Source organism: Podarcis filfolensis, assembly GCF_964270895.1.
Source record: "Podarcis filfolensis genome assembly, chromosome: 1".
In the NCBI taxonomy this organism is placed as follows: domain Eukaryota; kingdom Metazoa; phylum Chordata; class Lepidosauria; order Squamata; family Lacertidae; genus Podarcis; species Podarcis filfolensis.
The window spans coordinates 40896271-40917655 of NC_139604.1; the positions used below are offsets into that span (position 1 = coordinate 40896271).

The 21385-nt window shown below is 40.0% G+C and overlaps 1 protein-coding gene across 4 annotated transcripts in view; it reads right to left on the reverse strand.

Annotated features, from left to right (window-relative positions):
* Positions 1–21385, reverse strand: part of MGAT5 (alpha-1,6-mannosylglycoprotein 6-beta-N-acetylglucosaminyltransferase) — a 122776-nt gene that overhangs the window by 85119 nt on the left and 16272 nt on the right. The gene's annotated exons all lie outside the window — the stretch shown is intronic.

Sequence of the window (21385 nt, forward strand, 5' to 3'; positions counted from 1 at the left end):
CTTCCCGCTCTATCTTTACTGTGGGTAGACCGTACAAAGTTATATCCCCATTCGTTTCAATGGCCGCGTTCTATCCAATCAGAACCATGCATTCGTTTTGCAGAGCTAGCTCAGCGAGCTCTTGCACGCCTCATTTAACCTCTTGACAAGCTACTGACGGCTCCCTGCTGGGAGAACAATGGAACCGAAACTTGTGAACTCGTAAAAGTGTCAAATCTTGCAACAATGTATCCATTTTGTTTCCGACTTCAATTACCAATATAGAATGAACTGAAACGAACTAAAAATCCTTTAAAATTCGTATAAAATCAACGGTAACTCAGATTTCCTTGGTTTTGGTGTCGATCGACTCAGTCTCTTCAGGACTCCATGACACCTCCCCTGCCTCCATAATCCCTCAAGCGAGATGTCATGTACTCAGGAAGACCCTAATCCGGTCAAATCGCTCTGCCCGGCCTTTCCTCTGGGCAGTGCCAGGTGGCAGACTTTACATATTCGAACTATTGTCTTCTCATCACCGGTACTCAGGAAATGTTTATCTGCGCATATCTCCAGCTCTGCATATTCCCCCTCCCTCCTCTGTATGTTAATCCAGTGTAACCCAACCTCCCTTTAATGTATTCATGATGTCATCTGTGTAACCCAACCTCTCTTTAATGTATTCATGATGTCATCTGTGTAACCCAACCTCTCTTTAATGTATTCATGATGTAGCTATGATGTATTTTGCACTGTATTATGGGACATGGAGGGAAGTTTCAAAAGCTCATGTCACCCCTTTCCCGCTGTTCAATCTCGCCTTGAACCTGTTGCGCAATAAACGTGGATCTTCTGCAGCTTGCTCCTGTCTCCGGCTGAGCTCATTTTTCCTCCGCAGGGACCCGCGGACTTAGTCCGACGAGCTGGGTGGCTGACAGCCTCACACCCAGATTTTTACCGTAACACTTTGATTTACAATTTTGTAGAGCAATTCTGTCAGCAGTTTCTTGTTAAAGCAGATCATATTTCATTTATTGGAGGAATACCATCACCTCTTAACCTAACATACATAAGCATAATAAGCTAGTCTCAGGAGCTGCATTTTCAGTGCACTTCTCAACTGATAATTTCCCTTGACTTTACATTCTCCTGAAACTGTTGAGATTCCTGCATTGTAAGGAGTTGGCCTAGATGCTCCCCGGGTCCTTTCCAACTCTACAATTCCATGGTTCTATGAAATAGTGTTGCAACTTAAAATTTCACAACCTGATCCTCAACATGTGTAGTTGAAACTTAGTGGAAATCGTTTTAGTGGGACTTAGTAACAACGTTTAAGATTGCAGCCTTAAAATGCAACTTTGTGAACAGATTTTTTCAATTCATACTTGGTTAAAATCTTCAAGGCAAGGATGTTCAGAGGCATCAGATTTTGCAATGGAAGAAGCCTGAGAGTCCATACCAGTGCCGGATTTATGTATAAGCTAAACAAGATACAGCTTAGGGCCTGGCTCTCTTGCCCCCCCCAAAAAAAATGTAAAGGAAAAAAACACTGGATGCATATTTCCAAAATATGTTAAAATAAAATAAAACCTACATCCAGCTAGAGTGTTTTGTGTTGTGTAGGATCCCATGATATAAGTAATGGGCCCCACCTGCTATATAAAGAGCCCCATTACCTTCAGTAGCTTAGGGCCTCATCAAACCTAAATCTGGCCCTGGTCCATACTCATAGATCTAAACAAAGCAAACCAAAACTACACCGAATAAAATGATTCCTTAGTTTGAATCAACTGGAATACACTTCTGAAATTGCTGCCAGTGACTTTTTCATATTCAGTAACTGAAGTAAGGGTAGGGGTGAATTTCCTTGGCGGGGAATTGGTCATAAGTGACTTCACAAAGGTTTCAACCCTGAACATTTTCTGTGAAGATAATTTTGATTTGTAAGATAAAAGGCTTAAATTAAAGCCATAATGAAACCTCAACACTTGCTAAAACACCTTGAACCATAATTTACTTTGTACTGGGCATTTTTATAGGTCTGCTGTAAAGATCAACACTTGGAAGATTGCTTTAAGTGTTTAATATCCCCCCATCACTTTTTTTGTAATGATAATTCCAAAACTATTCATTCTCTATACATGAACTATACATGAACCACATAACATCAAGACAAATGGATTTAGTCTAATTTATAATATGTATCATTATTGACATAAAATGGAAAACTAATCAGTGGCAGTGGCTCTGCTTGAATCCTAACTAATATTTTTTAATGCACAGAGTCAGCTACACTGCCACTCACTGTAAGTGGAACTGATCAATACTGCACTTATTTTATTTTGCTTTGAGGAGGGGGTTCTTCCACTTTTATACACAACAGTGGCATTTCAAGTATTTTCTTTGCTTTGCTTTTGAAATATCAACTACTAATTATATGAATGCATAGCATATATACCCCAGTGGTTCATGCTCCTAGATGAGAAATATTCATCTTGCGTTGGAACATTGTAATTAAGGCATTAATTTCCCTTCATTGATGCTTGTTCACCTTTGTCCATTTTCTCCCAGAACTCCCTTGACACATACAACCTATGAACAAATCCTCACAACACATGCCTCTTTCTAAGTGGAATGTTATTTTCACAGCTCCTGCTCATCTAAACAGAATGCTGATTACTTTAACAGAAGAACGGTTTAGTTTGAAAGAAGGAAAGCATATACTTGAATAACAAAGAGTTGTAGTGCTAGAAGGGACCCCGTGGGTCATCTAGTCCAACCCCCTGAGATGCAGGAATCTCAACTAGATCATACATGACAGGTGACCATCCAACCTCTGCTTAAAAACCTCCAAGGCAGAGAGTCCACCACATTCCAATGGAGCCTTTCCACTATCAAACAGCTTTTACCATCATAATGTTCTTCCTAATGTTTAGTCAAAATCTTCTTTCTTGTAACTTGAAGCCATTGGCTCAGGCTCTACCCTCCAGAGCAGGAGAAAACAAGCTTGCTCCATCCTTCATGTGACAGCCCTTTAGATACTTCAAGATGGCTATCATGTCTCCTCTCAGTCTCCTCTTTTCAATGCTAAACATACCCAACTTCCTCAACTGTTCCTCATAAGACTTAGTTTCAAGACACATTATCATTTTGGCCTCACTTCTCTGCATATGTTCAAGCTTGTCAATATCCTTCTTAAACTGCAGAGCCCAGAAATGAACACAGTATTCCAAGCGTGGTCTGACCAAGGCAGAAGAGAACAGGAATATTAATTCCCTTGATCAGGACACTTGATCTGCAGACTATGGACTAAGTACAATAATGAAGAACCCACACAATAACATTTCCAAGTGCCTCGAGGAAATCTATTATTGGTGTATTTTTGCTGCTTAAAACAACACAGCTGTTGGCAAGCAAAACCTTCACTTTTTGTTCACATGAGCAGTGCTTTCACATAGTTCTTAAAAAGTGATCCTAGTATTTGGACCACTGTCAGGATTCTTACAGTTATGTGGCAGTAGTCTAGATCCTTTCCTTGAAGAACATAGATGCCCAACAAATAAACACCCACCCACTGCAGGCAGTATGCCTCTGAATATCAGTTGCTTGAAACCATAGGAGGGGATAGTGCTCATGTGCTTAGGGTCCTGCTTGTGGGTTTTCCACAGGCATCAGGCTGGCCACTGTGAGAACATGATACTGAACTAGATGGGCCATTGCCTGATCCGCAGGCTCTTCTTATGTTCTTATGTGTTTGGATGCATATATAGTACCCAATAATGGATCTGCTGTTTTGGTAGCTAGCGCCTGAAGACTAAAAATGCCCTGTGTAATAAAATCCACAGTAACGAATTCATTTGTGTTTGTCAAAAACATTAAGCATTATGCAGGTAATTTGCTAAGGTTTAACACATTCTGATGAGGTCTCAAGATCTCATACTCTAATTAATCAACTTCCCTTCTGCCATTTGGGCACTTGCTTCTCTCTTTTTATCAAGTAACCAATGCTGCACCAGGACACGTGCCCTTAAAAATATATGACAAAGCGGATAAATATTCTGCAGGAGTTGCAACAGCCAGACAACTGTCCCATTTTACTGACTCATTAACATGGCACAGCTGTTGCCACACTCACTAACAATGCTAGCCTCAGGGGATCTGACAAATACAGGTCATAGTGAAGGTAAGGCGTAAAAGATTAGATGACAAATCTAAAGGGGAGAAATGTATTACTCTCTGCATACCGCAGGTTCTTTGCTGAAAGCTGCAAAGCCAACCAGTTTTCTTTCCTTGACACATTCTTTCACCAAAACACATAGCTTTGTGGGAGCTGAGAACATATTTATTTATTTATTTTATTTGTAAGAGAATGTCTACCCAACCCTTCATCATATGGTCCCAGGGCAGATTACAATATAATAAAACAGCACAATAACACGGCAGTAGAACCAATTCAGCACAACTTATGGAAGCAGATAAAAAAATATATATAGCACTCTAAACACACAAGGAGTCACAGCCTGGGCAGCAACTTACAGTAATGACAAAATCTATAGCAACTCCAAAAAGCAAACAGATGAGTTTTCACCCAGGGCTGGAAAAGTTATTTATTTATTAAATTTATATCCCTTGTTCCTCTCAAAAGAGACCTAGGTGGCAAGCAACCAAACGACAAAACAAAACGTAAAAACAACTCCAATATAGATGCAGGCTAGGAAATATATCACCTTGTTGGAATAGGAAGGTCTTCAGTAGGTGCTGAAAAGACACAGGACCTTATATTCCAATAATTCCACAAGAGTAGGTGCTACAACACTAAATGCTTGATTGCTACATTGTGTGGAACACACCTAATGGTAAGATGGTATCTGCAGGAGGCCCTCATCCGTAGAGTGCACTGATGAATTGGGTAAATAAGTGGTGAGATGATCTTTCAGGTTTCCTGGTGGTCCCAGCATAGGGTTCTTCACACTAAAACCAGCATGCTGAACTTAACTCAGCACATAACTGGCAGCAAGTGCAATTCTTCAAACAGCAGTGTAAAACAATGTCTTGCCCCAGTAAGCAGTTGAGCCACCATATTTTACACCAACTGCAGCTTCCAAACCAAATGACAAATGCACACTGGCCTTGCTTATGCCTCTCTAGGAGCAGGGAATTCCCAAAGTGGGATACCACTACTGAGAATGCTCTGCATCCCATGTGACTGTAGAATGTTCTCCACTGAGTGATGCAAGAGGACGAGGGGCTCACCTATAGATCTAGAAGCACAGGACAGGCTGTCACAGGGAGAGGTGCAAGGTCCAAAATCATTTAGGGTTTTGTAGGTCAACACCAGCACCTCATCCATATTTCTGCAATTTCTGCTATCCACACAGTGTGACTACAGAAATAGAAGCACCAATACTGAAAAGGCCATGGACTTTCTCGTATGAGCAACAGGCAGAACTATGACCATGGAGCAATAGAAGCTTGGGAAAGAACCCTTGATTATAGAACATGCTCTACAAGCATATGGTGTTTCAACTCTGCTGAAGTTAAATAGGCCTGTGTCTTGTGAGTGCCTAGAAGGGAGCCTGGTTGGGAATCCTATGCACATTGCCTTGAGTTCTATGATGAAAGAAAAGTAGACTATAAATGTAATGCATAGCACATCCTCAACTCAGTTTCCCTTTCTACCCTCTCATGGACATCATGGAGGTACAATTGGGCTGGATCAGATAGCAGCAGAATTCAGCCAATTCAATTACACTTACTTACACACACAGCAATAATACCGGGTGAGTCTTTTAAAAGAGGCCCCGTCAAACATGTGTACTCTGTATCCATGGGGGGCTCTTTTAAAGGACTCGCCCTGTATATTCTTCTCACCATTTTTTTTTTAATCTACCCGATCCCATAAATGTAGCCAACAGGAGTACGAGAAGACATACACTCCACCTAGACTGAGGGAACAGCAATTCTTAAACAGGTTGCTGTTGAATGTGGCACAAATAAATAAAATTTGGGCAAGGCAGGTGCTTGCAAGGTGAACCAAATCCGTAAAAAGACTGTCAATGGGGAATAAGCAGAGGACAGGGAAGAATGGAAAACCTCAGTTTACAAAATTACTATTATTCATCCCCAGCATCAGTGGGACAGTCCACCAATACCACCAGTATAGGAGATAGCAGAATAGTTACAAAATTGTGTAAATATTTGTTTACTGAATATGACATAATAATTGGCAAGCTTTGCATAAACAAAGAATGGGGAATGTTTGACCCTCCAGATGTTGGACTACAATTCCTTCTGTCCTTAACCATTGGCCCTGCTGGCTAAGGCCAGTATAAGTTATAGTCCAACAACATCTGGAGGGCCACAGATTCCCCATCCATTTGCTATGTTCTGTGTCAGCAAACTAAATTGCAGGAAAGGTGTAGGAGGATATCATGGCAGGAAGCAGTTCTAGTTCTTCAAACAAACAAAAAAACTATTTTTAAAAACAAGTATCCCCAGCAAAGAATTTCTTATTTCAGGGAAACATGTTTATGCAACAAGATGTGTCAAAGTTTTCAAGGATGATTCAAGGTTTTCCAAGAGATTCTTTTTTATTATTATTCAGTAACCCTGCAGGTGTTTACAAAGACACTCTGCACTTAATCGAGCTCACATCTTGAAATAAATTATACAGCTATTGATGTGTGCCTACCATACCAAATGGCTCAACAGCACGGATTTACACTCAAGAGTTTTAGCAGAGAGCAATACCAATTGTGCCACCTCAGTCTGTGGAACACAGAATTTCCCAGGGATCTGCTGCTGTCTATAGGTTTGAATTAACAAAGGATGCAATTTCATACACATGAAGTAAGACAGCTAATAACTCTGCAGAAGTTGAATTCTGTGAGCTTAATGAGTACATAAAAGAGAGTTTAAGCATCAAGGACAGCTCCAATAGGACAAGGTTAGTGTCTCAAATGAGTTTTTAAAAGAGTGGGGAGGGGAAAGATCTAAGAGCCAAAACTGAATGAAAGTGTTTATATTAATGATGAAACAACACAGAGAACACATTCTGCCATGTACACAGTTTCTAAGAGAACAGAACCAATGTGCTAGCAAATGCTTCATGTGCCATATTATTTAGAGGAGGGGGAAACATTTAGCAATGCAGCACCATCATGGAGAGCAGAGAATCTTCTGGGGCCATTCTGATTCATAGTCCTACTCAGATAGGGTCTATGTTACTCACTACAAGAGCAGGGCTTTTTGTGGCTGCCACGGGAGACTGAACTCTTTTGTCAAAGATATCTCCTTAACCTCCCCTCTGACATCATTTTGTAGAGTTCTTTTTCCAATAGCCTTTGTCTTCATTTTAATGTGGCTTGCTCCCGATTCTATGTATTCATTCTTCCTGCTATTTATTATAATTGTTTGTATCATAATATTTTATTCACTTGGAAAACAGATTTTAGCACAGAAGGACAGGCCACAGGAGTTTATTCTCCCCCCCCCCCGCCCCACCATACCATTCCCACTCCCACTCGTTCAGAGGCCCATCCAATGTGAAAACTGGGTGTCATTTAAAGCATGCAAATTTGTCTGGAGGCTTCCTGGTTCAGCTTTGCTCTATAATCAGCCATGCACACAGATCCTGCTGACCTCGGAGAAAGAGCTCTGAGACCGTGGAACTATGTTTAACATTAATACATATCCAGGAGCCATCCTCTGAATATTGCATTGTTGCTCCATCGGTGCAATTTTGCAGCCTTGACTTTGCTGCCACCCCAACTCTACATTATCCAGGTACGTGGCAGTGCTGCTGCTGTAGGGAACATGGTTCTATAGCACTGCCCTATCACAGTGACTACTCCTGTACCTAGGCATCTAAAATAGGAGTATTCATTCTAAGCTGCTGGAAAAAAACCCTTTATATGGAAAACATGTAACAGAACACAGTAAATATAAGGACTATCCTCTTTAACTTTGGCCAACCATACATCTATCACTTTATGTTGCCCTCAGCTACTGCAAGTTTCAGAGACAGAAAAGTAAAAAAATGAGATTGACAGTTGAAGATAGAAGGAAGACTGGCAAAATGAATGTGATGCCTTGCACAGATCTACACAATAAACATAAATTATAAAACACAGCAAATAGTTGTGAATGAAACCAAGTTATAGCTCTACAGTCTATAAACAGTCTGACGGGTTCATACTCAAACCTTCGGCTGTGAACATTTATCTTAACCTGTCTGCACAGCATGGCCTTTTCTGGCAATTCCCCCCACCAAAAATAATTTACATCTTTATCTATAAAAATGCAAAAAAAAACTGTTAAAAGCAGTCAGACAACTTCCTAACAAAAGCCATGACATGCCTTTCTTAAAATGTATCTCTATACAAGTTTTTCCTCTTTGACATTTAGCTTAAGAAATCTTCTTCTGACCATTCTATATTGAAGACAACACTAATAGTTCTACAAGTCAGTCAGCAGGCAAAGCTTTTACTACATTTTTTTAAAAAAAGTGCTCTTATTACAAGTTTAGAACAGGTTCACAAATTAGAATTTAGCATTAAGGTAGGAGCGTAAGCCGCTAGAACAATGGTTTATTTGCTTAGCATTTCTCTACAGTACTTTAAATGCATCACATCACTAACAAATACATCCCTTCTGATGCAATTCAATAAGGTCCTGGGAGTCCAAACCAGAAGAGTCAACAATTGGATTTTCACTCATTGTGAATGTGCAGCTGTCAACCTAATTATACTAATTGAAGCTTCATAACACTATAATCTAGTGCAAGAGATGGTGAATACAAGAGTTTCCAGCTGTTTAGAAATACTAGTATTTGTTTCTGTATTGCAATTGGTCGTAGTGGAATGTGCTAGCCTGCTGCTGATTTCTACAACGTAAGTAAATGCATAAGCTGAATTCCACTGTGGATATCAGAAACATATCATCAGACAAAAGGAAAATCAGTCAGGCCAGATGTAGATTAGACTTGGCTGTTTTATCACAGTTATTAACTTCTCTATGATAGATTTTGGATTTTTCCCCCTAAAGGCCTTTACAGCTTAGGACCTGTTTACTTGGAGGATCACTTTAACCGATATGTGCCCACTCAACTGGGTCAATCTGTGGAAGTGGCACTTTTACAAGTGCAACTACAAAAAAAGTGCTAAAAGCCATGCAACTATATCAACATATTAACAATGAGAACTTTAAAGTGAAGTAGGAAAAAAATACTAAAATTGCAAAGACACTCTTGGAATTAAGGTTTGGAATGGCTTTTCTTTAATTAAACTCTTTTTTTCTAAGGTAGAATATGATTATCATACTTTTGTTTTATATTTAGTAGCTTTCTGGAGAGATGGAACATTTCTGAAAGCTTCCCAGTTGCGAAAACTGCAATGAGGGCCTTGAGAGGCTTTTGAGGTAGTGAGTTTACGGTTGGCATGTGTTCAAAAGATACTACAAAGCATTTGCAATTTAAACAAAAACACCAAAAACCCAGGTACATAAACATGTTGCATCCGTACAGAGGCCAGTCTAGTTGCATAACAGAGAAAATTATTTGAAAATATAATCAACAAGACCATCTCCCTTTCACAGAATCATAGAGTTAGAAGGAACCCCAAGGGTCATCTAGTCCAACTCCCTGCAATTCCGGAAACTCAGCTAAAGCATCCATGACAGATTGCCATTCAACCTCTGCTTAAAAACCTCCAAGGAAGGAAAATCCACAACCTCCCGAGGGAGACTGTTCCACCATTGAACAGTTCTTACTGTACAGCACATCACCTTCATTCAGCTAACATCTGGTCCTTGTGCAGAGATAGTGGGAAGCCAGTTTAGACTTGGGGGGGGGGCAACAAAAAATACTAAAAGGAGGACCCAAGCAAGTAAAACATGATTGCAAACAAACCAGAAGCAAAATTAACAAATTGCTTTGCTACCATCCATCAAAAGCAGCCAATCCACAAAATGAACTCTAGAGACCCCTCTCTTCAGCTCAAGTGGCAGACTATTATATAATACACTGCACTTGTAGCTTGGGAACCAAACAGATTGCTGTGGTTCTGCTTTAACAAATAGCTTATGTTGCATAGTATATGGTGATGTCATCACTCAGCAGAATGAGGCCAGATTATGTTCCCTGGGAGGATCAAGTATGTATTATGTCAGTAAAAATTATCTGAAAGCAGGCCATAGAAACACAGCTTTAATTTATATAATTACTGCAAGCCAGATGGAGGATGCCTACTTGTTTCCTATCTAAATTCTTATGCTTGCTTCTAAAACAGTTGTGATTTCTATGTACAAATCACCTCAGTGCTAACTTAGGTTTTCACTATTGTACTGCCTTGCTTATAGTATTTAGCATGGGTGGCTTCAAATGAATATAATAGCAACAAGAAAGAAACTCAACCTTTTTCTTAACCAAGTATTACAGCCCTTTAACCAGCAACAGATCTGCTTTGGTTACACAAGAGTGACTTACACTATATGAGTACTGACCTCATTTTAAATCTTCTTGCTACTGAAGTGAGCTCTCTAAAGTATTCAGTAATTCAGCTGTAGTTGATTGAAGAAGAAAAAATCAAGGAAAATGTACAAGTGTAAAATGTATTGATTCAGACATTCAACTTGCACTTAAGCACCTTGCACTTCCCACCCTGCTCCCATTAAAGGAATGCAACAACGGTTTCTCCTCTTTAAGCGGGGGGGAAAAAACACCTACATTCTCATTTAACAATTATAGCCCAGATCTACACCCCCACCACTGGCAGAATACTGATTTCGCTCTGCAAGTAGATGGTCTATTAAGGAAAACATCTCATTTCGTTATCTCCCACTATTATTAACACAACAATCAGCTTCACAAAAAGGGAGCACCCAATTGTCACCACACAATTTTTAAAAGAAGGTGGAAAATTAACCTTAAGACACTATTGTAAATAATTCCACAGAAATTTTGTAGCCCACCTACAAATGCATACCAGCATAAGTAATTTGTGGAAATTTAAGAGGCTGGAAGAGAAAGCAAAAGCACTGTCCTCTCATTTACAAAAACCTTCTCAGCCGCTCAGCTAGAGGCAATTCTTACTTAAGATGATCAAGGAGGCAAGTCACTATTTAACACTTGTCCCTTAGGAATCAGCAATGTTGCACTTCAGAGAAGCTCTGATAAACAACTAAGCCCCAATGAACTTGAATATTAGCATCTACAGAATAGCATGTCAGAGAATTGGAGGAAACTATGTCTGCAACTAAAATTTGCTGAACCAATCATTCTGTATCTCTCTGTGGAACAGGTTTGGTACATGATCACTAATTTCTGCTTTCAAGGTGAAGAATGGAGATAGATTGGAATGCTCCTGAATTAATGGTTTTACAATTTAAAGAGACTGTAGGGGGAGGTGCGTGTACTTTAACATTAGATAAACTGATTCAAAAAATCTAGGAAAGCATTTAAAATAGCAAAAGTTCCTGTAAATGGATTTCTACTTGTTGGAACTAGTAAAACTCACACAGCCATTTCCTAATTTTGACACCAACTGAACTGATGAGGATGATCATAAAAAACTGGTGAGTGTGTGTTTGTGTGCATGGTTTGTGTGTGTTACAGTTAAAGAGGTATTTATTAGATGTTATCTGTTATCTTATTTACTACCTTCTCTTTATATAGACAAAATAGCACCAACAAAGATGTATATGGTATCAGTAGCATCAGTATAACCCTAAGGCTTGCTTGCAGAAATGTATAATGATGATAACCATAGCAATAATGCTGATTATTATAATACCAATGCTAATAATACCTAAAGGTGGAGGGCTCCAAAAGATGGTTGTTGTTGTTGTTTAGTCGTGTCCGACTCTTCGTGACCCCATGGACCAGAGCACGCCAGGCACTCCTGTCCTCCACTGCCTCCCGCAGTTTGGTCAAACTCATGTTGGTAGCTTCGAGAACACTGTCCAACCATCTTGTCCTCTGTTGTCCCCTTCTCCTTGTGCCCTCCATCTTTCCCAACATCAGGGTCTTTTCCAGGGAGTCTTCTCTTCTCATGAGGTGGCCAAAGTATTGGAGCCTCAGCTTCACGATCTGTCCTTCCAGTGAGCACTCAGGGCTGATTTCCTTCAGAATGGATAGGTTTGATCTTCTTGCAGTCCATGGGACTCTCAAAGAGTCTCCTCCAGCACCATAATTCAAAAGCATCAATTCTTCTGCGATCAGCCTTCTTTATGGTCCAGCTCTCACTTCCATACATCACTACTGGGAAAACCATAGCTTTAACTATACAGACCTTCGTTGGCAAGGTGATGTCTCTGCTTTTTAAGATGCTGTCTAAGTTTGTCATTGCTTTTCTCCCATCCAAAAGATTAAGCATGATCAATACACATGAAAACCTGATTGACTATTAAGGGGAGAGGAATGAAATAAAATATACTAGAATGTGTTGCTGGCTAGCTGAAATCCTGAACAAACTCCATACTGCAGCTATTGCAAGTTGCACCACTGAAAAATAATTGTAACCAACAATAAATAATGTAAGAGAGAGCAGGTAGACTATTAATGAATTTCTTCAGAGAGGCAGAGAGGAATAAAGGGGGGTGGGGTTGTGTAAGGAACCTTTGGGTTTTTTTCTTTCCCCAATACAGATTAATAAACCACAAGTTTACCCTCTCTGCCCCACCTCAGCTGCACAAATCTCCAAAGATGAATTATCAGTTCAATATATATCACCAGAAAACATGCTGGAACTAAGCAAAAATAATAATAATAATAAATAAAATCAGTCCTTTTTTACACCATTCACAAAAGGTAGACACACTTGATATTTTCAAACTACAATGTTAGAATAGCACTCAGAGACTTTAGTGGCACTTTTAGATAATTTTTATCCAAAAACGCCACTGAAAAAGATGGTCTAAATCAAATGAGTGGAGCTTCCCTCCTGAATAGTTTATCAAAACCTTTCCTTCTCATTTTAAAATTCAGTGCACAAAGCCAAAAAAGAAAAGAAAAAAGTGTATTAATTAGCTATCTTCATTTCGTCTTTCCTACACCACCTTTTCCCAACTCTTTTCCAGATAAGTACGATTACTGTATTGCTTGTATTTCAGGGGGCTGTTACAATCTAATCCTGATAATATTTATATAGCTGTCATGAGAATTTGTTTAACGGCAGGATATAAATACCCAAACTAAATAAAATGAAATGAAATTTAGGAGCCAGACTGACTAATATAACACCTTAAGGAGGAATAAAATTGGCAAGTGATATATTTAGCTCTATATTGCCTCCTCCACACAGAAAAAGAATGAAAATGCTTTCAAGTGCTTTCAAGTGTGGGAAGTGGCAGTGTTGTGTATACAGCCAGGCACTGGCACTCTAGCATCCCTGGTGTCTTTCTAAGAGAGCCTTTAACCTTGTGCCCCACAAGATCATGAAGTATGCAGGGTCAAATGGATGTTTAATTCTCCCAACTTTACTACTGGGACTAAATGAACACTAAGAATCACTAGCTGCCCACACAGGCTGAGTTAAACCTGCAGTGAGATATTAAGTGTAGCAAGTATAGGAATCCGACTAGGGTACTGTGACACACCACCCTGCCAGCTCTCAATTTCTGTCCACCCAACTCCCTAGAAGGGTAACATATGCCCAGACAGTAGTTTGGATCAGAAGAAAAACAGAATGATACACAGTGGTTCAAAATGTATGTCCAGATCAGAATACAATACTGTATATCACTTAAACTATATACAATATATACAAAATAGGTTTATCAATCAAAACACAGAACACATAAATATGGCAGACAATTAAATAACGAAAATCTCTTATGTAACTGCCAAGTCTTGCCACAGCTGGTATAATAGGCATGTAGTTAATCTCTTATGGGCTGTGGAAGAAACAATTATGGAAACAGAAATCAATATCCTCCTTGGAAATAAAGAAGCATATAATACTGATTCCAGCTGAAGGCAATTTATCCAAGGTAGGCTAGGTTTCATATTTATAGGTTTTGTATGCAAAACAGACAGTTTGGCATGACCTTCAGGATATTAGCCAGGGGTGACACAAAGGTCAAGCAACACACACTTTGACTGTCAGGAAAGAAGACAGGATGAGGGCTGGGGCAAAAATAAAGGCCATATCCGACTTAGACATGATCTAGAATTACTGTAACTTAAGTCAGGGGTATGGAACCTTTTAGAGTCCAGGGACATGGAAACACAGAAAGCTGCCCTATATACCGAATCAGGCCAATGGTCCATCTAGCTCAGTACTGTACTGTCTACACCGTACATAAGCAATCTCAGGATTTCAGACTAGAGTCTCTTCCAATAGTACCTGGAGACATAGGGAGTTGAATATGGGACCTTCTACATGCAAAGTAGGTGCTCTAACACTGAGCTACATTGTTAAAAATGGGGTTATTATATATATTTATTGATGTTAACTCAGAAGTGGCACACAAGCAGGGCAGCCTTTCTCACCTGGCTTCCCAACACTGCCAGATACTAAGAGGGGAAGGAGCAAGGCAGCATGAGGTAGCATGAAGGGTCTGTGCAAAAGCTTGCAACTCTAGAGTGTCCTAACTCTCAGATCAACTAGCTAGAAGGGATTAAAAAGGAACAGTGTCACCTCTCTCTTTGTAGAGGAGAGCTCTGCTAGCAGAGGAGCACATCCACTGCATATGCCTTACTACACTTGCAGCCAGCCCAGTAGTCTAATCCACATTGACAATGACGCTTCTGCAAGCAACCAGTGCTAGGTCCCCAAATGGGCATTGTAGGGGTGGAGCAGACGCAGCTTCAGATCTACTAAATCCAAGCTCCCTTCATTCTTTGGAGAGGGCCGTGCATCTGTGAAACAGGAACCAGATTGAAAAATGAAGATACACACAGGGTAAGTCCGACCCCTTACACTTTGCACCACGCCTTGGGCAAGCCAGCAGAGCTTCAGAAGTGTGGTGTACCATCTGCCACATCACACATTCTCCCCCCAACCCCCACTTAGGATATTTCATGGCAATATTTTCATTTTCTAATCCATTCAAAATGTGCAACGCGTTTCCTGGAAGGTAAAAGGCAGAGAATCCACAGATTGTATTATATGATACGGCGGGGACGTTTGAGGGAAATGATTGTCAGTATAACCCTGAGAACCACTTTATCTGATAAAGAGACTGTACAAGGAATTCCAGATGGATAAACACCCTTCGGAACTTACAGTAATGCTTCTTCTTGCTAGAAGGGAAAGCTTAATTTGACAACAGGGGAAAACAGCACATTTCATATTTCCAAGGAAGAGGAAGCCAATCATTCTGTTGCTTTTTACAGAACAAAATGCAAGCAGATAAAATAGGATATAAAAAATAAATTCTTTTTATTTAATTTTCCATAAACAGGTACATATATACATCTGAAACAAAACCAAGCAAAAACTAAAATAATAGAAACAGAAAAAAGCAAAATAACTTGTTAGTTTGACAGTGCAGAGGAAAATTTGAATTAAATAGGATTTAAAATCTGAATGCAAAAGGTAAATTCACATAACTTTTTAAATAAATCTTTTATAGACTAGGATTCAAAGAGCTATTTTAGGCACACAGTAGGACTTGGCATGTCTAGCCAAATTTTTCATATAACTATTTTTCTTTTAGCAGCAGACCTTTCATGGCATATTTAAACTGCTTATGAAACTCCTCATTTTTAAAGAAGTTTGCTATGTTTGACACACATAAACCCAAAGCTCCATTTTGAACCATTGGGATTAGAAGGCAAAGCCATTTCAAAACTGCTTCTCAATGGATTTTTTGGGTTTTTTGTTTGTTTATTTTTCTATAGTTCTTGTGACTATTTTGATACAATTCAACAGAAAACACGTGCCAAGAAGATTGCATTTGGAGGTGAGCCCCAATTGCCTAATTATAGTGTCCTAATATACTGAGCAAATACCAGGACAGAATGTCACATCAAAATGTCAGTCACTCAGAGAGTCATAGAATCATGGAAACTGGAATGGTCCCTGAGTCAACTAGTCCAACTCCCTGCGATGCAAGAATCCTGCCCACAGCCATCCCTGGATGGGCTTGAACCATCAACCTTCTGGTTAACAGTCAGATGCACTGACCCATTGTGCCACTGGCACTCCTCCCAACTGCACCTCCCAGCCAATATCAGGTATAGCAAGTGGAATTGCCAAAGTCATTTTTCCCTGGATGCCCACCCCCTTTTTATTTATTTATTTTAAATTCCAAGTGTGTAAAGCTCAACGTGGACAAGTTAAATGCTCATAAGTTGTGAGTTACCTGTAGCTGCCAATGACAGGTAGCAATAATACCAGGGCTGAATGCCATTAGCTGTATAAGTTCCATGTACCTGAGGCTTTATGCCTGCACTACTTCAGTAGGTACTCCCATGGAACATGAAATAGATGGGACTTTCAAAAGTAGTTTGTGAAGTACCACAGATTTGTGTTCAAATAAAAAATATATGTACAGCCCCACTGGCACCCCTGAAGTAGCTCTTCTGATCACAGCCCACTTGATGATGGCATTCAGATTTTTCAGGTTATACAAATCAGAATTATTTCCCTCATAGTGGCTAAAGCTAGCAGGCAATGTTTGCTGGTGTCTCAACAGCAACAGTTTTAAGCTTATTCTGAAGTTGTAAACACATAGTAGACGGACTGCAATTCAGAGAACCTTATAGTCATTCCTTGATTGTAAAGTAAATAACTTTGACAGTGGCTTGGCTCACACATTACATTAAACAATCTATGGCTTCATAACCAAGCTTAGCTTTCACTTATGGGGCATTTTGGGAGAGAGACAAACCATGAGCCAGTACTGAAACACAACAAGACAGACCATGGCTTGTTTCATGGCGGCATGACAATCACAGAAGTGGGTGACCAGCAAAGAACTCTGTTTCGTCAACATGCACCAGTATATTGCTCATTCACACAAAACCATGGTTTATTTTAACTGCAGTTTAATGCAACGTGCAAACCATACCAGTCTTTCTTTCCAGACACAGTACAATGCTAATTTAAACACAAAGTAAAATCAATATGTATTTTAATCACAGCAATATTCATGAAGTTCACCTCCTTATAAATGGGATCATTGTCTTGTCTTACTAAAAGACTTAACTGTTTTCAGGGCTGTAGGCATCTGCTACATGTATGCCAATATCTTGGTATGCAAGAAGTACACTTGATCTCTATGAAGTAGTTTAATCAATGCTATCATTCTCCTCTAGCGTCATGCTGCTTTCAACCAACTTGATGAGTAAAGCAACTATAGGAAATTAGTCGGAACAGCAGAGTTTAACTTGAAACAGACTCATAAACTACAATCATATTTCTCAGTAGCTTATTGCCACTTCCATTCATTTCCATTTAATACTCAGTAGCTACCTTAAAGGTTTAAGTTAATGGGAGAACAAGTTCTACCCAAAAAATTTTTTGGTGTAAGATGACTTGTACTATTTTTTTTCCATTCTGCAACAGAGTCTTTTAGTGTAATTAGGTCAGTCAAGAATGAAAGTGGCTGCAAAGTAGCTATGTAATGGATTAGTCTGACAAGCAAACAAGGTGTTCATCTCCATCCAAGTCCTAGCTGACACAAGCACAGATGTGTATCAACTCCTTCAGCAAAGTGCAGCTTTAAATGCAACACAGAGTTTGGAGATCTCCATGGAGATGATGGCAGTGGGGAAAATAATGTAATTTTATTTTGGGCAAGACGGAACACTGGTGCATTCATTTACTGGGATACTCCTTCATGTGTTAGAGGAGCAAGTTCATCATCCTCTGCCATGTAGATTTTCTTTTTCTTTTTTAAATAATTTTTATTAAATTTTCCATTTTAACAATCCAATCAAATCACATTAAGTATTCCAAATTATACAAATACATATCATATAGTCCAAATATTCTGCCAAATTATAAATTATTTTTGTTGGGGCTTCCCATGCTTCAAGTTCAGTGGGGTTCCAATCATCTTATGTTTCTACTGCCTTGAGTTTCCAATAGTTCCTTCTTTAAATCTTCCTGTTGTTATCCTTTTCTTTCGTGGCCTCTGAGTTGTTTCCACAGGCGAGTTGAAATAAACAATAATGTGCTGTGTGAAATTTGTGTGACTCTCCCTTTTTTTTGCAGCTGGTAGTCCCAAAACATCTGGAGGGCCGAGTTTGCCTATGCCTGCTCTAAGGAGCATCTTATGGTGATTGACAATGCAGTTTCTGGTGGAGAGCCAACATTCCTTGTAAGCATCCATTTCCCCCCTCCCTCCAAAAAACAAATTGGGGAATGGATCAGACAAGGTCCAGGCCAGGAGAGCAGGGCTGCCCTGTCAAAGAGTTCAGATTTGATGCCACTTGCAGTCTTCTCAGGAGTTCTTTCTCACCTATGTCAGTGGCAGTTCAATTTCAGTTCAATTCCAGCAATTGCTGGCTTTACTTTCCATTAGCCATGCAAAGGATTGAGCTCTGTGACTTAAGATAAGCTTACAAGTGGTAGGTTGTTAGCAATAGGATACATCAGTGGACTCCGAACTCCCTTCAGTAAGAATTCTCAGAGCCCACAGGGCATGTTAACCTGATCCAGGGAAGCAATTATTTCAAACATCCTTGAAATCCAGAATGAGTAGGACTAGTCATGTTACAGGCAGGCGGGTGATATGAATCAATTGGATACACATTGTTTCATCCAAGACAATGAAACACAACAGTCCACTAGTATCCAGTAGTACGCATCCTTTCTACTGGGCATACTGGTATGCTTCAAACATTTAAAAACATTTCTTATCAGTATTACACAATAACACTGGTGACTTAGAGCAGTTTTAAGGAATGTCATATGGCTCCTTTGCTGCTTATGTTTAGAAGGGCAGTTAAAACATATCAGGCTTTTGAGCCCTTCTAGATAGTTTGACTGCTCTGCTGTTATTATTTTATACTACTTAGTGTTTTATTATTTTTAAGTGTCTTATTGTACACTATGCTCTGATCTGCTTTGGGAGGAAAAGCAAGATGCAATGGTTCAAAATAAGGTCTCGGTGTTTGTGCATAGTTTAGGGAGTTACAAGAATAAAGGTAGGTGAAGTAAATGCTATCCTACTTCACAAAACTCAGCCCTGGATGCCAAACTTTGGAGCTTCAAAATTATTGAATGCACACACAGTGGCGGAAGAAGGCTCTAGGGCACCTGGTGCGGCGCGCCGAGGGGTGGGGCGAACCATCCACAGGGGCAGGGCACACGGTGCCCATATGGACAGCGAGCCTGGCACCCATATGGACAGTGTGTGCGGTGTGGGGTCTCAGCTGCCCTACAGCTATGGGGGAGGCAGCTGGTGGACAGCGCAGAGCCTGCGGGCACTCAAGCCACACGTGGCTCAGGTGCGCTGCAGGCCCCACGGTGAGTGCCAGCCGCCATTTTGTCACTCCCCCCGCCATGGTGACACCCAGGGTGGACTGCACTCCCCGTCCCCCCTTCCTACGCCCCTGTGCACACACTGCTATGGGATAATATAGGACATAATTATAGGAGAGAAATGGTTGCTCACTCTTTGTTATGATTAGCTGATGAAGATTTCAGAAGATTATTCACTTACTCATGTCAAGCCTTTTCTGCTGCAACCAAAAGGAAATCCATGCCTTTTAGAGAGTTACACAGACAAATACAATATATTTCACAAGATGTGTTATCTAGATCAAGAACAACATTCAGCTTCCCATTCTAGATAATTGAAGCTCTCTTAAGAGTGACTTCCCCTGACTGCTGAAATTTCAAAGGCTTCATTTTCCTGGAGCAGACAGAAAATTAGTCACTAGCCTCAAACAGCAGGAAGCGTTGGAATCAGGAAGTTGGAAACATTAAGGTAACCTACCGAAACCCATTAAATAATTTATGACTGAGATGGAAATTGTAGTGATTCAACAACAGTATGGAATGATCAGTAGCGGTGACCAACATATTCACTGGTTGCAGTGAATACTGCATACTGGTTGCAGTGAATACTGCATACTGTTGCAGAAGAACTAAGAATGTATCACTCTCAGCTAAAACACAAATATCTGGGAGAAGAATAGATGTGTTATAATACCCAAAGATGTGTTAACATAAAGTTCATCAACTTTTAGTTATTTGTACACTGAAATAAACATTAATAATAACAAAAGAGATGCCTACACCAGTAGCTGTAGCTATTATTATTAATTATTATTATTATAAAGCAGCTGTAAATCCACTGTTCCAAACTTACTGCATACAGTGGTACCTCACGTTACATACGCTTCAGGTTACAGACTCCGCTAACCCAGAAATAGTGCTTCAGGTTAAGAACTTTGCTTAAGGATGAGAACAGAAATTGTGCTTCGGCGGTGCAGCAGCAGCAGCCGGAGCCCCATTAGCTAAAGCGGTGCTTCAGGTTAAGAACAGTTTCAGGTTAAGAACGGACCTCCGGGACAAATTAAGTACTTAACCTGCGGTACCACTGTACATTAACCCATGAGGTGGTCTTAGGCAAGAGCCCACAAGTTTAATAGACAGGATCTGGCAACTTCTGACCAAGAAGCTATGCCCGCACCCTTCTACCCTTCTCCTAAGAATTTAGAGGATGGCTGTGGTTGGGGCGGGGGGTATCCATTTTGTCATGGTGCACTTAGAGGTTCTCTGATTATCCAAAAAGGCAATCATGCTGCGTAATTCCCTGTCATCCTCCTAAACTGTTTCATGCTCTGTTTTCCTATGTAAATGTATCACAATTGTCACTGTAACAGGATACTCCCTCCAGTCAGGGATAAAAGCAGAGTCCTGGGGCTTGCAAAAGCTGACTAGCTATCAAAGTCAGGCAAGATCTATGGAACCTGGCTTTAGGAAAGCCATCACTGACAGAACCCCAGCTGCACTTTCTACCACCTTTACTGATCTATTTTGCAAAATTGTTGTAAGGATTACTGAGATAATACATGCAAAATGCTTGAAGTGTACAAAGTGCAAGAAGAAAGATTAAGTATATACAGAAGTCAAAGTGAACAAGAAATATATAAATTCTATCTCAGCTGTCAACCATAAGGTTCTAAAACAGTTTACAGATCAAAACATTATTCACAAGAAAACCGCAATAATTATTAATCCACAAACTAGGATTGGTGTTGGTATAGCAAAACTCACCAATAAATGTCGGGGGGGGGGGGGAGTTAACATGGCACCTAAATCATCAAAGCACATCAGAACTTATGGTAACTTGGTGCAACAAAAACCAAGTGACAATCCAAAATGCTATCACTTTGATATCCTTTCACTGATGACCTACTGCCAGTAGCAAACACAGTGAGAAGCCCATTGTTACTGCTAAAGCAATAGGACAGCCTTTGCCAATGTTGTGTCCTCCAGATATTTTG